At 41.1% G+C, this 16969-nt stretch overlaps 1 protein-coding gene across 4 annotated transcripts in view; it reads left to right on the top strand.

Moving 5' to 3' along the window:
* Positions 1 to 16969, top strand: part of LOC149775212 (sodium-dependent dopamine transporter-like) — a 178817-nt gene that overhangs the window by 107255 nt on the left and 54593 nt on the right. The window lies entirely within an intron of this gene.

Raw genomic sequence — 16969 nt, 5'->3', positions numbered from 1 at the left:
ACACTGATACCCTACTTGGTCACAGGCCTTTTTTATACTGGAACGCGTCGCCACTGATTGTCTTTACGTTTTATCAGTTTGAGGACAGGCATGACACGTCGTGCAGGGGTACGTAACGGACTAAATCGAGTCAGTTCTTGCTTGGACAAATCCAGTAAACTTTGTAACATGCCCGATCTTTCTTGGACTTTGATTTTGGGAGAAGGTACTTTGTGAGCAGCAGCCACTGCCACTAAATTGGAGGGTCCTGCCACTGGGGAAGTTCTTTTGGGGGTCATCAACGGAGATGTTCTTGGTGTGATCAACGTCTCCAAGTACTCTTCAGTTCTGGGTGACATTAACGGAGAAGTGGATGAACGTGAGGATGCCGGAGACGCAGTCACTGCTGTGGCAGGTCGTGGTTTGCGAGTGTAAGGTTGCGTCCTGGCCGCAGTGCCTCTCTTGCGACTAGTTTTCTTCTGTGGACTTTTCTTTTTCTGGGGACTTTTTCTCTGTTTCTTTTTCTGGGGGCTTCTTTTCTTTTTTCGGGGTGGTGTCTGGTAAGAGGAGGGTCCCGCCACTGGAGAAGTTCTTCTCTTTGGGGACCTGGTCTTTTTCTTCTTGGGGCTTCGTTGGACTTTTGTCTTGGGGATAACTTTGGGGGCATTAGGATCCCATCTTAAGAGTGAGCGAATGATGACCCCTCCTAGAGTACCGCTCCCTCCAGGTTTCAAAATGATTTGTTTTTTGGTTTGAGTGTCGATGCGGGGATCGGCCAGTTGGACCAAAGCGACTTTGTTTCGATCGAAAAAGCGTTGGGTTTGATGAGGAATCTGAATGATTCCTTGGAGTAATTGACGTGCCGTCACCGTGAACCATCGTAAGACTTCTTTGAGACTAGCTTCTAAGACACGGGCTCGTGTTTGTGGATCTTTTTCTCGACTGATGCCATACAAGGCACGAATCAATTTGACGGGAAGATGCGACTGAAGGGACGTCATGTTCGCACTGAGTGTGAGACAGACGAAAAAGGGTCTGAGGTTTTTATAGATTTTTTGATGGGGAATGAAATGAAGTCGAGGACGGAGACGTGTACAGGACAGGCCCTCCGTCTTGGCACCAGTGGTGAAACAAGTGGGTACGAAATCGCAAATCCTCAGGAGTGGTAGGTTTCAAATCGACGAGCAAATAGGCGTGTGGTGTTTGAGTGGCATCGTCGTACGCCTGAGTCAGCCAAGGCGTTCCTAACTGTTTGGCTAAGACTTGCACTTGCGATTTATCTCGAGGGCTTTTAAACAAGACCACGTAATGCGCATTGAGACTGATGGTGCGATGGGCTTTACTTTGTTGAAACAAATTTTGGGTGATGTAAACGACACTGGCATTACGGTGATGCCCTTTGCGCGTGAACCACAATTTAATTTCTTCTTCGTCTTCTCCTAACATGTCGTCGAAAATGACCAAATGGGTTTGACGGGAGTCAGAGACGATGCCGTCGTCTTCTTTAGGAATGCCTTCCACAAACACGATGGAATCGCCTTGACTTTCTCGCAAGAGGCTGTACGCCGATTGCCACTCTTTGTAACACCACACGATCCGATGAGGGGGCCGATCGATCAAATGATGTTTATGTTCGATCAAACGTTTGACGAATTCGGTTTTGCCAGAACCGCTAGGTCCAGCAATGAGCATGTTAAAGGGATGGCGAAGATACAAAGCCTCCCAACTGGCACGATCTAAGTGTTCGTCGATGACTTTGACAGTAGAGGAAGAGGGAGCAGAGACAGCAGAGGTAGCCATGGTGTGAGAAATGTCACTTGTGACACGAAAAACAAACAAGACAAGAGTTTATATACTTTTCTCAGAACACGTTTATTGAATGTTTCAAATATGAACACGAAAGACAAAAATACATACAACCCAAATAGTGATGTACAGGAATATAAAACACAGCAAAGCGATCAAAGTGGAATATAAACAAGTGTCTGTACAACATGTTTTGGTTAACCAAGATGTCCTAGGGACAGTGTGTAATGTTCTTACAGTCTCTACATGAGGTATTGTCACACAAGTGTCCTCCCGGAATGACCTTTCAGGAATGTCCATGACAGTCCTGTCCTGAAGCGAGTGGTTGTTCTCGGTGACGGGTTCTTCTGGCACCGTCACTAACACAGGTTGAAAAGTAACTTTTTTCCTTGAACAACTCTTGTGCATACTGGGCCACTTCTTGGGTCCAAGCCTCAAAACCCCCCTTTTTCCAGTCACGAACATCTGTCCAATGAGGGTGTAAGTCACAAGCTACACACACATCGTCATACACGTCTTGGGTAGCTAAAAGTTGACGAATCTTTTTTTCCTGTTGAGGTCGAGAAGTATCCAGATGAAACCGCAAGGCTTTGAGCAAAAGGAGTTTTTCGTGACCATTTAAGGCCATGGAGGTGGTAAGTACTGATCGTAAAGAGTCCACAAAGAATCGGCTGGTAAACGAAATCCCAAAAAACAAGTCACTAAGACACACACCACTTGTCGTCCCAAATTGAATGGATACAGTTCTTGTAATAATCGATGGTAATGATCCACGGTTTGAATATGGTCATTGAGTTCCTTCCACGGAATCTGTTGGATGACATGTGACATAAGTCGTGGCATGGCAGCCTGTTTTTATAGTCTCTTTGTTTCGGAAACAATACACGTACTTTCTAGCCAGAGATCTTCGTTCTCCAGTAGGGAATCTAAATCTTGCATACTGTAACCGAAACTTCAGAGTTCGTTTAGAAGTTTCCTCTTCCTCTAAGTAGATTCCACGTAAAATATGTTGATAATCCTTTAACTTGTCTTCCTCAATGTATTGCTGTAGGTGAATCTCGAAGTAACCAAAATAATGAACATTTCGATCATTCACTAACTCAAAGTGTTGAACAAGGTCTGACCACTGAAACAATTTCTGACGAATCAGTTCTCTTATACCATTCAGGTACCAGTGGTTAAAGATCTGGTGACGTAACGGATGCAATTGTTCTTTACGTTTGACTTGTATTTTCACCAGCTCTCGGTAAATGCGTTCTCTCAACTCCACAGGCAAAGCACGAATGTTCTCTAGCAAAGTATCCATGAATAGGTCATACTAAATCCTCTTTGGTCTGACACAAGAAATGTACTCTTTGCACAAACATGGTTTCACTTCAGTGTCGAATTTAAATCGTTGAGTCACTAATCTACACATTACAATTCGTTCAGAAGTTTCCTCTTTCACCAAGTTGACATTGTGTTCAAGATGTTGGTAATTCTTTAACTCTTCCTCTGGAATTCGATGCAGTACGTTTACAATGTAGTAGATAAAATCGTCCATACCAAACCATTCCTTTTTATAACCAGGAGGTCGTTGATCAATGTCTGTCCAATGGAACACTTTCAATTGAATCAGTCCTTGTATAGCCTTCAGGTACCAGTGGTTCAAACACCGGCGACGTATCGGATGCAATTGTTCTTTACGTTTCACTTGTATTTTGACCAGTTCTCGATAAATGTGTTCTCTCAACTCCACAGGCAAAGCACGAATGTTCTCTTGTAAAGTATCCATGAACAGATTATTATGGTAAAAAGTTACTTCAATGTCTCGGTCCCACTAAAGGTAAGTAATGACAATTCGGTGACCATCGAGCATGTTCTACGTAGGCCGAATCTTGCGGTTCCCAGTGGTGAAGTGTCACATCGCAACTGAAGCACCTGACTTTATCTCCTTCGCCCAAGTAGAAAAATCCGGCTCTGGCTAATTCTTCGGGGGTCGGTCCTCCCAGATACTTAGGCCATTTTCCTTTGAACGATTGAAGACGATTTTCAAAGTCGCAGTATTCCGACAAACGCACAGGAAACGAATATTCGTCTTTCACAGGTTGGTTTCGATGAGGGTTGAGTGACATGGGTAGGAGTTTGCTCAGGGCTGGATGACATCCGTAGGGAGGCAAACGTGAAGGTCGACATTCCCCTTTAAACCCGGTAAAATGTCTAAGAGGACGAGCGGCATCGCTTTCGCATCCCTCAGGTTTGACACGCACAGCATCACTTTCCATGATAGGGGCAGTGAGAACAAAGTTCCCATGATGCTTTACGGCATCGCTCAGGTCACAAGGTACAGCATCGTATCCATCGCAAGGCTCACAATCGCACTCGTCTGCAAACTCCGTTACGCAATTACAATGGTAACCACATGGACAATCGCAGTTTCCTTCCGGACATTTTCCGTCGCAATGCATGGGTCTTATCCATCCAATATTAGTCACACTAGAGGAAGATACAACTTTTTTACAATCCCCAAACTGGAACGATGCCTCTTTCAAAGTATTCATCTTGTTCGCTCGGTCTTGGTAGTCACGATGAACTATCGATCTTGCCTAGGGTTCCTTTTTATATACAGGCCAATACCGACGTGACCGTACGGTAAGGTGAAATGATTGGGAAGTCGAACTCGCTTCTGGTACACGATTTGATAGACTTTTTCCAAGGGTCGACTGACGATGTGGTGAGTGGGTAAACGTACAATCTTGTTCGGTTGATAGGTGGTCACTTTAAAGTTTCCATCCTCTCCCGATTGCAAAGCTTCTTTCAATACCCCAAAGTTGACCACTCGACTGGTACGATAATTCAGAGTCAGTCCTTTCACTTTGCACGTCGTGTGCACTTCTCCTTGTTTGTCCCGGTATTCGTAGCCGTAATTTTTGGGACCGCCACTGACGAAACTTAGAATCTTGTCGTCGGGATGCTCGTCTGTCCAGGCTCCTAAACGGTCTCCTTCGATGTTAGGGTGATGTTGAATCGGGTGATGGATGTAAATGCAACTGTCCGTGTCAAAGTACAGGACGCGTTCTTCTAACAGTTCTAAAGCTTCGTACAATTTTAAGCGAGCATGGGCTGTCACGTAAGCCGCAATGATGACATTTCCAAAAGGGTCGTCTTGTACAAAGTCCAGATCTTCTTCGTAATTGACCAAGATTAAATTCTCTCGAACGACGTCCACGTGTTTCATGTATTTGGTTTTGTCGTGAATCATCTGGAAGTAGCGGGAAGGTTCTGTCAAATATTCCGTCTTGGGTAAACACGGCCGTTGTGCCATTTTACCCCACAAGCAATTTAACATCACTTTGGCAAACGATCGCCTGCCTTCGTTTTTCTCGATGTGGTCTAAAGTGATGCCTTCTTGTTCGTAATATTTCTCTTTGAATTGTATTTGGTCTTCGGGAGTGTGACACCAGGAAGGATAGCCGCTGGCTTCTTGCTTCAGTTTCAAAAAGGCATCCACGTAGTCGGCGAAAATGCCTTTCTGAGTAGGGTCACCCTTGTGGTATTGTTGTGTCTTGGGAAAGTGGCAAATTTCGTACACTTCTAACAGTTGGTATCCCATGTCCAGAGCTTTGAACAATTCTACGCTGACCCAGGTTCACGTCAAGGCCCGTTCTTCCTGGGTGTGCTGACAAGGTTGGTCTTGGTTGCACGTTTCGGCACAAGTACGGCACAAGGGAAACATCAGTTTGCCTTGACAATGGTGAGGTAAGACGGGATGGTATAGGTTCGTGGGAGGCAAAACTTTACACTTGATCAAGCCTTCGTATTGTCGAATGTTTTTCAGGTCGATGTGTTCCGTCAGCAATCGCGGGTGCCCTACAGGAAAGCGACAATATTTGCACACGTAGGGATACAGCGAACACACGTCCAAGTATATGATTTCTTCTCCTTTCTCTTCGTCGGCTTGGTACAGCAAACAGGTGGCATTGGTCCTTCCTCCGTACAAACTATCCCTCGGGTTCAGCGGGTCCATGAACTGGTAACTTTCCACGAGGGGTTTAAACTCGGGATCGGTTTTCATACGGTGATCGTACTCGTGTTCCCACATTTCCACCACTTGGTATCCTTCCTGTTCTAACTTTAGGCGTCGCTGACAAGTGTCCTGGTACAAGTCTTCCATGGTTCGTTGCAAAAACTGATTCTTGGTACCACGATCAGGGTAACAGACGGGACATCCGTGAAATAAGCAACCGTTAAACTCGTACACGATCTTGGGGTTTTCTAAGTCCCAGCCATCGACCGAATACGTTCCGATGGTCTTTTCGCCCCCTCCGTTGCGGGCATGTTGAATCCACTTGTCTTCCTTGTCGCACAAGTAATGTAACCAACGTAGCGCTTTGACTGAGTATTGACGTTTGACAAAGTGGGTCGTTTGAGGACTGATGACAGCCACGGTGTTTTCAGGCATGAATCGTTGTCGATACACTAAGGAACACGCTTTGGCAATGGTGCAAGCTTCTTTCAAAGGATCGACCCCTCCGTGTTCCATGAACAGTTCTCGAAATTTTCCACAGCAACGCCGTAAAATGTCCACGTCGGAACGACAATACTTTAGCATTTCTTCCTGAAAGTCGAAAGGGTCGGAGGCGTGAGCCTGGTACCAAGCGTAGAAAGCTTCTCGTTGTTCGGTACGCATGTTGTCGGGGTCGTAATAGTGAGCCTCAGGCAAATGGGGTAGAACGGCATGTTGATTGGCTTCCGTATTGAAAAAGTGTGGAAAGTACCCTTTAGCCATTTCTGTCATTCCAAACGTTTTAGGCATTCGACTCAAAGGCATGGCCAAGTAACTCATCGAATCTTTAAACTGTACTTGTCCCACTTGCATGAAAATGATTTTGGCTCCGTTCAAAGTCACTTTAGGACGCTCGGTGCCTTGTTCCGTATAGTACCTCAAAAGAAACTGTCCATCGTATCCGGAGAAATTGTGAGCCATCACCGTGGCATGACGATGACAATCTCCGTAACGTTCGATATCCTCTTGGCTCCACGTCTTGTCGACGGGGTCTAAGACCCATTGGGCAAAATCGGCTAACGTGTTTGGCCCCCGAAAGATTTTTTCACGTCCTCCGGGAATCTTGCTGCAGTGAGGGCAATGACTGAAGATAGGTTCTTGAATGCACTTCTCGCACGCTCGATGAGCCACGCAGAAATTAGGAATGTGAATGCCGGTCTCTTGCATGCATTCGAAATCGAAAAAGATGAAATTGCCTTTCTTCTTGTGACCGTCCTCTTTCTCTGGTGGGGGTTGGTATTTTTGCACGTAACATTGGTGTTCCAAGTCCACGATGTGGTGACAAATGTGACATTTTTTCTTTCCTGAACATACGTGTGCCTTGGTATTATTGGTACGTATGACTTGTTCACACGTAGGGCACAATCTCAGCAGTTGACAAGCGCATTTCTTCTGTGAACCTTGCGTCTTCAAATGTTGTTGGTAACAAGTAGGGCTAACAAACGTGCGCAGACAAGTCGAACAAGGCACTGGTTCTTCGCTCAGACAGGGTTGAGAGGCCAAACATCCTGAGCATTTCAATCCACAATGCTTGTGTTGCTCTCGATTATTATAACCATGGTCACATTTCTCACAGTAATAACTGTATCCCAGGAATCCGGTGATACTGGTAATGGTATCGAAATGTTCATCGTGATAATAAACGTGAATGTATTTTCCGTCCTTAAAATGTTGGCCTCGAAACAACAGAGGCCCGCGCATTTCTTGAGGGTGCACTTTTAAGGTGTAGCGTGGAGCTAGGGCATCTTGCAATTTTTGCATCTCAGGAATGCCACAGGGTGTGTCTTTGGACAGGCCAGCTTGTTGCAACAGGAGTTCTGCTTCGTTTCGTTGTTTGGCTCGATGGGAACGTTGAATAGTGTTCCAGGTTCTTTTCCATTCTACCGTGTCGTTCTTGTCGGCATAGGTTCGTCCCACCACGATGGCACGGGCTAAACACATCTGGTCATGAGAGTTGTTAATTCGGACGAGACTCTTTTTGGTGTTGCGAAGGTCGTCCACCAATAACATCTTTTTGCGTCCAGTTCCTTGAGGAGGAGAGACGTGGGTCATGTCCAATGTGGCTTTACCATCGGTGATGTCAAAGTGGTCATTAGATTGTTGCACGTGTTGAATCTTGTCCATGACTTTGGAAGCAGTCAATTCTGCCGGGGTGCTAAACTCGATCCAAACAGGGGATTTCAAACCGTCGTGTTGTATGGAAAGTCTCAAGCGATCGTCTTCTTTGGGTTGACATTGTTGCTTGAGTGAAGTGAGCAAAGAATCCCACACCCCAGTGATGAACACTTCTGCTTTCTCCAACGGTACGTCGGACTTGAAATCTTTAAACTTCACCGTGTATTTGTAAGCCGTGGTTCTAAATTTTCTAGAGGAGCGCTTTTCCGTCTCTCGAATGGAATAGTATTTTTCAGGATTGACTAAGGGTGGTGAACTTAGTTTAGAGGTTTCAAATTCTGGTTCACTCATGTCCTCTTCAAAATCACTGGCATGAATTTGTGCCAAGATTTCAGCCCTGGTACGAGGCGATAGATCACGTTTCTGCCTCTTACTTTCTTTTTCTTCTTTCTTCTCGAATGAATTAGATCGTTTCATCTTGAAAGCAAAAAGTCAAATGACTCAAGTTCAAACACCATGAACTACTTTATAGTCATAGCAGACCAGCGTATATAAAAGGGTGTGTGTCTTGTCCTTTCACTATTCATTTCACTCTCAAGCCGAGCACAACGATGGAAGAGACTAACCAGATGGAACGTTTCGTCAGAGCTTTGCGAGGGGTCATTAGAAAATTCTCTTCAGACCAGCCTACGGACTACTCTCCTTCCTTTAGAGATAAAAGTCAAGATACTTGCTATATCTGTCAGAAGAAAGGGCATTGGTCTTCAGAGTGTCCAGACCGTCAAAAAAGAACAAAAACAGGGGCTAAAAAAGACAAAAGTCAAGATACCTGTTATTATTGTAAAGAAAAAGGACATTGGTCTCCAGATTGCCCAAAAAAGAAACAAGAGGAGTCAGAAGAAAAGAGGGATTCTTCAGAAGAAGAGAGGGATTCTTCAGAGGAAGAGAGGGATTCTTATGAGGAAGAAAGAAGACAGGTGAAGAAAAAGAAACAGGAGAAAAAAAGAAGAAGGGAAGAAAGCGAGGAGGAGGAAGAAGAGGAAAAGAGTGTGACGGTGAAAAAATTCAAAAAACAGAGAGACTAAACAAGGAGACAGAAGAAGTGAATGAACTTTTAATTAAAGTGTTGTGTTGTGAATTGTGAATTGGATTGTAAAAAAATGGAGAAAAGAATAAATTAATGATATAAGGTAAGTGTCTTTGAGTTTTGATTTCAAAAAAAGAAGCTACACTCACGCACTCATACACAGACACGTACTATAAGGGTAAAATGGGTGGGTTATTTTTTTGTTTTTTTTGGAGTTATTGGCAAATTGAAATTGTATTTCTTTTCGAGAAATGTGGGTGGCCCTGAAAAGGGCCTTTTTTGGTGTAGGGGTGAGTTTAAGCAATCAACTTTAACTGCCTTAAGCCTTTGCCACGGCCAAGGCCTACTTCTGGACTACGTAATGTTGATGATGATTGAGTTGAAATCACTAAGGGTGGTACGGTAGGCTTAGTCACAGGGTTGACGTGTTTAGCTCGGGAAGGTCGTATTCTCTTCGGTCGTAATAAAGAAGTCTGATACATTTGTTTCAGACTTCTTAACTCCGCTAAAATGTCCAACAGTACCGTGACCGTTTGATTTTCACCCTCTTGTTTCTTTGCTGCTACTTCTTCTTGCTGTTGCTGTTGTTGTTTTTTTCTTACCTCTTCTTCTTGCTGTTGCTGTAGGAGAAAAGCTTGTTCCGCTTCCTTTTGTCGTTGTATAAATTTCTCCAATTCTTCTTTCTGTCTCTGTCTAAAATTCTCCACTTGCGGTAATGAAGAAGGTAACGTAGGTTCCGGAACAAATTCTTGCGAAGAGAGAAAATCCACAAAATCCCAATTCACCTCTTCTGAAAGTAAGTCCGGGTTCCCTTGGGCAGTCTCCCCTGCTGGTGCACCCCAATGGATCGTTTTCTGAGTTTCCGTCATGTTGAATCACTGTCGCATAGATTGACTGCACACAAGCGCTAGCAAATCTATATTGACTACGTGACGTCACAGACTGCTCTCTTCGGATTGGATGCGGCTGGCTGAATTTTGTAACGCGTGTTCGGATTGGTGAATGAACTCAATCCGTTTCAATCCTACCTCTGCCTATAAATAAGCGCGGTTCACTGCATTGATTCACCTGTTTCTCGGAGCCTCAAGATGTGGACCGACGTTCAATCTTCAACCCTTGTGTCAACAATGATGTTCAGGACGGACATGCTCATGTATGTCCGGTCCAAGTGGACTGTTGTTGATAGGACAGATACAAGTCTATGGATGAGGAGAGTTTATATAGAAAGACAAGGATGTCTCAAGAGGGTACTTGTGTATGGACCGGCAGTTAGAAGGAGTTTAAGAAGAAGAAGAAGATGTGACAGATGCCATCTATGTTAATATTAATATTAACATAAACCCAAAGGCCCTTTTCAGGGCCAGCCATATTTCTCGAAAAGAGATAGTCTTTGAATTGCCTACCCCTTTTTTTAAAAAAAAGAAAAAAAATCCCATGTTCCATTCCCCTTGTCCCTAAACAAGCCCAAACTCTATTCCCCATGTTAAATTCCCCTTGTACGTAGAGTGACCCACGATTTATCGCCATGTTAAATTCCCCTTGTACGTAGAGTGACCCACGATTTATCGCCATGTTAAATTCCCCTTGTACGTAGAGTGACCCACGATTTATCGCCATGTTAAATTCCCCTTGTACGTAGAGTGACCCACGATTTATCGCCATGTTAATTCCCCTTGTACGTAATCTGACCCACGATTTTTCGCCATGTTAAATTTCCATTGTACGTAATCTAACCCAAGGGGGTCTGTAATGCTAATTCCCATTGTACGTAAAGTGCCCCCCTTCACTACTCATACATTTCACACCAATTATTTTAATGATTTGTTTCTATTGGCAATCAACCTTGATATGAGAAAAATCACTCCATGATTTCATGATCAGTGTTTGCATTGAATATGCGCAATCACCCCGAACCCCCATTAGTTGGAGAGGTTAAACCGCTCCCGCATCCTCTCCCTCACGAAGGTACACGACGGGGGTGAGTGGGTGGGGGTGCCTTCGTTATTCTATACATGCGCATGACGAAATAATGGCCTAACTACGCGCCTGGCAATTCCGATCAGACTTATTTATTTCGTCATCAGTAAGATAAGGGAAAATCTGCACAGAATGCAAACCAAACTTACTCAGTGGTCGTTTGGTTGAATGTAGTGTAAGTGAAAGGTGATTATTGATGGCACTGGCTTGAGTATAAAAAAAATTGTACCATAAAAAATCAACACTTCACACGTGCGTCTTAGTTAATTTTGTGATTTCATTATATGTTATCAAAAAACCTTACCCTTCGTATCTTCCATTCATGATGAAATGGTATAAACTGGCCCAGTGTATCTTCCACTAATAATGAAATATTATCAACTTGCCCATTGTATTTTCATGATTAAATGTTATCAACTTGCCCAGTGTAGCTGCCACTCATGATGAAATATTATCAATTTGCCCCATATGTCTTTCACCTATGATGAAATGTTATCGTCTTGACCAATGTATCTTCCATTAATGATGAAATGTTTTCAACTTGCCCAGTGTATCTTCCACTCATAATGAAATGTTATCAACTTACCCCATGTATCTTTCCCCCACGATGAAATGTTTTCAACTTGCTCAGTGTATCTTCCACTCATAATGAAATGTTATCAACTTGCCCCATATATCTTTCCCCCACGATGAAATGTTATCATCTTGGCCAATTTATCTTCCATTCATGTTGAAATGTTATCAGCTTGCCCAATGTATCGTCCGCTCTTTATGACATGGTATGAACTTACCCATTGTTTCTTCCTCTATCAATGAAATGTTATCAAATTGCCCGATGAATATTCCACTCACGATGAAATGTTATCAACTTTTTTGTTGATATGGGAGGGAAGTGGCTTCCATTATTTTTTATATTGAAGGGAAGTGGTTTCCACTATTTTTTCTTTTTTTGTTGATATGGGAGGAAAGTGGCTTCATTTTCTTGACAGGTGGTTATGTTTTTAGTTGGGTAAGTGAATTCGTTCGTTTGCAACCACAATGAAATCCATGACGTTAACTTCAAGAAAACGCAATTGGTTTTATTTGCATAAAGTTTTGCACTAATCTTTTGAATAAATGGTTGCATTACATTAAAGCTGATTAGGAAAGTTTTTAGCTTCTAAAGCAAATTGTTGAATACTGTTACAGCATATTTTGTATCATTATGTTGAAATTTGTACACCAATAAGTATTTCATCATCTGATTTCAGGGGTTTTCCTCATTCAGTGTAATTGCTTTCATTCTCTACATTAATTTGATATATAGTTAATCAAGTATTTGCGAACAGTTACATATATTCCACCTTACTTAATTTTCAATTAATAACCCTTCACTAACAAGTCTCCTGCACGTTTTTGATGCGAAATATCGGAATTTTTCTTCAGCATCAAACTGTTGGCGATGTGGGAATTCTTTTTCTTAAAATAGTATTTTCTTATGAGAAAAGGTAGAACTTATTCTTCATAGACTTTGCAGCTCATTTCGTTTATCTTTCTTTGATTATGTGTTTGTCTTGCTTTGGCGTTCCGATTCCTCATATATTTTAATGTCATGTACCAACATTTAGGGTTTTTTTTAAATTTCGGACGGTTGTTTTTGTATGACATGAAGGCTGTATGCCTTCAATCTCGATTGCAATGAACCAATGAGGGACTTTACTTAATACTTCATTGTTCCCGAATTTTGTTGTCAGTTGACCAAACAAAATAATTTTGAACATAAGGCTTCAAATAAGGCATACATTGATATCACGCATCGTGTTGATTGTTCATGCTCTTTTCTTTATCTTCCTCACTGTCGACGGCGTGACTATTTGTATTAGTGCAAGATATATTAATCCCAGAAATAAAAAGAAAATATAATATCAAGGAAAACTTACGTATAGTGGTCACTGTGGATGGAAGATTTTTTTTTATTACAATAATAAATCTATTATTCACACATTGTCTACATAGCTGCCACTGGCGAAATGGAAAGCAAAAAGGAAAGGCTATCGCATCTCGGTACCATAAATCGAACCATGATTATGCAGGCGTGCATAAGTATGCAAGATAGCGTTTCTCCTTTATTTGCTAAATCGCCGTTTTGGACATAACTCGTTCTATTAGTTTTTTTTTCCCCATGTTTCTATTTTCCCTAACGCGTTCTTTCAGCATGAAGTATGCAGTGGAAACAAAGGAAATATTTTGGGAGTTGAAAAATCTTACTTATATCACAAATATGCTTGTATTCGAGTCGTTGAAAAAAAGGTTGACATTTTTCTGCAATGCGGGAAATCGTATATGAACTATTGATAAAGCTAATAATTTATTTAACAACTGAGATACAGATTCACAATTTGCTTTATGCTGAAGAGTATAACGTGTTGCGCTTGAGTAACCTCTTATTTATGTTTAAAAAAATAACAGTTTTACTGAATCTAGGTCTTTATATACGAGATTTCCCACCATTTTTGGGCTAAATTGTAATTTTGTGTAAATCCTTTCGTTACGTTTTATTATATGCACCTCTTAGTATTAACTGAGACAATTTTTACCTTTTCTTCGCAAACTAATATCCTTTTTAGGTAGTGTTTTAAAAGTTACTGTGATTATCTGGAAATTTGTAAACTCATAACATACATTGGCAATTTATAATTACAGTCTAGAACATAAATATTAATTTAGCCATCATCCGTCAACAACCTTATCATATTTATATCAGTGACCTATATTACTTATTCATTTATTATTTCTATATGAACCAATAAATTTGTTAATGGATTGGTCGTAATCTACCAGGCTGGAGGTCTAACGATAACCGCCGTGCAAAGCTATTTACTTAATGCTCTAATTTGTGTGTTTTTTTTCTCTTTAGATCAGATGGCGTCCTTTGTTTTTGTTTCCTTTGTTTTTTTCCCATTATTTAGCTAAGCTGAAGACACATTGTTAGTGAGTGATGCATCTCAGAATTCATGCCACTTTCCTACTAATAAAACTCAGTTGTAGCGCATGACGATTCATCAAAGGCGCTATCATACTAGTGTGAACTCAATAATGGCTTACGACACTTCGTCAAAATGCACTTTCCTACTAATGTGAACTAAAAAATGGCGCACGACACTTGATGAAAATGCACTTTCCTACAAAATAAACTCAATAAAGGCGCACGACACCTCATCAAAGGCGTTATTCTACTAACGTGAACTCAATAATGGCGTACGACACTTCATCAAAATGCACTTTACTACTAACGTGAACTAAAAAATGGCGCACGACACCTCATCAAAATGCACTTTCTTACAAAATTTAAACTCAGTAAAGGCGCACGACACTTCATCAAAGGCGTTATCCTACTAATGTGAACTCAATAATGGCGCACGACACTTCGTCAAAATGCACTTTCCTACTAACGTGAACTCAAAAATGGTGTACGACATTTTGTCAAAATACACTTACCTACTAATAAAACTCAATAATTGCACAAGACACTTCGTAAAAGGCGCTATCCTACTAACGCGAACTCAATAATTGCGGACCACGCTTCGTAAAAGGGCAGTTTCTTACAAATGTGAACTTAATGGCGCACGACACTTCGTCAAAATGCACTTTACTACTTAATGAAACTCAATAATGGCGAACAACACTTCTTCAACAGGTACTTTCCTATTAATGTACACTCAATAATGGCGCACGACATTTCGTCTAAAGGCACTTTACAACTAATGTACATTCAATAATGGCATACGACACTTCGTCAAAGGCGCTATCTTATAACGTGAACTCGATAATGGCGAACGAAACTTCTTCAAAAGTTACTTTCCTACTAATGTCTACTCAGTAGTGGCGCACGACACTTCTTCACAAGGTACTTTTCCTACGAATTTATACTCAATAATGGCGCACAACACTTCGTCAAAACGCACTTACCTACTAATGTACACTCAGTAATGGCGCACTGCACTTCGTAAAAAGGCACTTCTGGTTGATAGAAAACTTTATCGACATGCTATTTCTTCGACAGGTGTGCCGTCGACATATTTTTACCCATTCTGATTATATAGTATATAGGCTGACAAAGAGCGTTAATGGTATAACATGGAATAATCCTACAGAACGCTTTTATTATTTATCTATTTCATACAGATGTCATTAAACTTTACATTAAAAACTCAGCGTATGGCTTCATTTGAAAATATGATCCTAATAACAGGCGCAAACATTAATATATACAACTTCCGATGTACTCCTACCCACTGTTGAGCGTTTACGACAGTTACGGAGAGGGGTATCTCCGAAATGACCAAATTCTGAAACACCCGTAGCAAAACAACATTCAATTATAATAAATGTATTTGGATTAATTGAAGGAGAAAGAATCTTAGCATACATTACGTTGTGATTTTTCGGCCATTGAAGGTTAAATGAAAAATAAAGTAAATATCCAAATCTGAGCGGCGAAATAATGCGAATTATTTTGAGAAGGAGCACACGTCAAATCGCCGAAAGGGATTATGCTAAAGATAAAATATTAGTGAACGATAGCGCCGGTGGTTAACCTTGTAATTTGCACTAATATTAGTTCTTCAAATATGCATATGTATTCAGTATTATATAAATAGACACAAAACATTCTATACTTTATTTTGATACAATTTAAGTCTGTCGGTCTTGTCGGCGAAATCGTGCTTCGACGAAGTGTCTTCTCGACCAGTTGTTAATGTCACCCATGATGTCATGTCGACATGGAACAATTATCTTTGGGATCAAATATTTAAGGCAATTCGCCCTTTTCAAGGTCTTTCTGCACCCATAAGAGCTGAATAAGCTATGAAACCTGGAACTCTTCACGAAAGTCCTGAATCTGATATTTAAAATTTCAGACATTGTTACCCGCTTTGTAAGCAACAAAAGCCAACGGCATTGATTTTAAAGCTATATAATGTGTAACGAATAGCCATTCCTGTAGGGAAAATGATTACATGGGTTGGAAGTCATCAGTTAATGTATGAAACATAATATGGACTTTAAAACCTGTGTTTGCAGACTTCAATATTATTAATTTTACAGTGGCATTAGATCAATAAACCATATGCCAACATCAAAATCAAAAGATTTCTTAAACAAGAGTTTTTCTATAGAATTCGCGCTGTACATTTTTTCTAAATTGTTTGGTGTTTAAAACACAGATTGTAGAACATAACTTGTCAATTAGCACATTTTCACACAGGTTGCTCGTTAAAGCGTTCTCAGATGTCTATCGAATCCCTCCCTTAAATAACAAATTTGGATCAATTATAATATTGATACCTCTATACCGTTATTTAGCCGGTTCTGATGCGATGTTATGAGCAGTTATTATAACAAACACTGCTCTTTCCACTCCTATATGCTGATGGAGTTGCCTTGTTAATTATTTCGCTTGGATGGTATTGAAGGAATCTTTGCCAGTGCGTTTTGTGGTCAGCAAGATTAACAAAAAGACTACCTGGGCAGGAACTGTTGAGTTAAACATTGGCCTCGTAACTTAATAGTCTTAGATTGAATTTAGTCATTGATTCCTAACCGAGATAAACATCCACAGAGAGAAGGTATTTAATCAATCCATTGCAAGTTGTGTCAATTCACTCAGTGTTGAACATTTATATTCGAAAACAAATCTATGAAATTTCGCTCTGTGATGTCAATGTGCATGTTTGACTTAATTTATCCTCCCAATATGCACTCTCGAACTCGAACAAACTGTACAAACGGATTTATTTTGTTCTGTATTGCCTGTCAATTGAAATAGAGAGCATGCATTGTCTTCTATATTGAGTGACTATCGAACACAATATGTGCTTCTGAAGTGTGAAGACTCTTTATTGTCACTATCTATTTACATCCTTTTGTCTCCTTCAAAGCGATAGATAATAGGAAAGGGACGATTACAACCTTTCATC

This window comes from Sinohyriopsis cumingii, chromosome 19 (genome assembly GCF_028554795.1).
Source record: "Sinohyriopsis cumingii isolate HCF-2022 chromosome 19, ASM2855479v2, whole genome shotgun sequence".
NCBI classification, from domain to species: Eukaryota; Metazoa; Mollusca; class Bivalvia; order Unionida; family Unionidae; genus Sinohyriopsis; species Sinohyriopsis cumingii.
The sequence above is the reverse complement of the archived record's forward strand: the minus strand, read 5'-3'. Positions and strand labels throughout refer to the sequence as shown.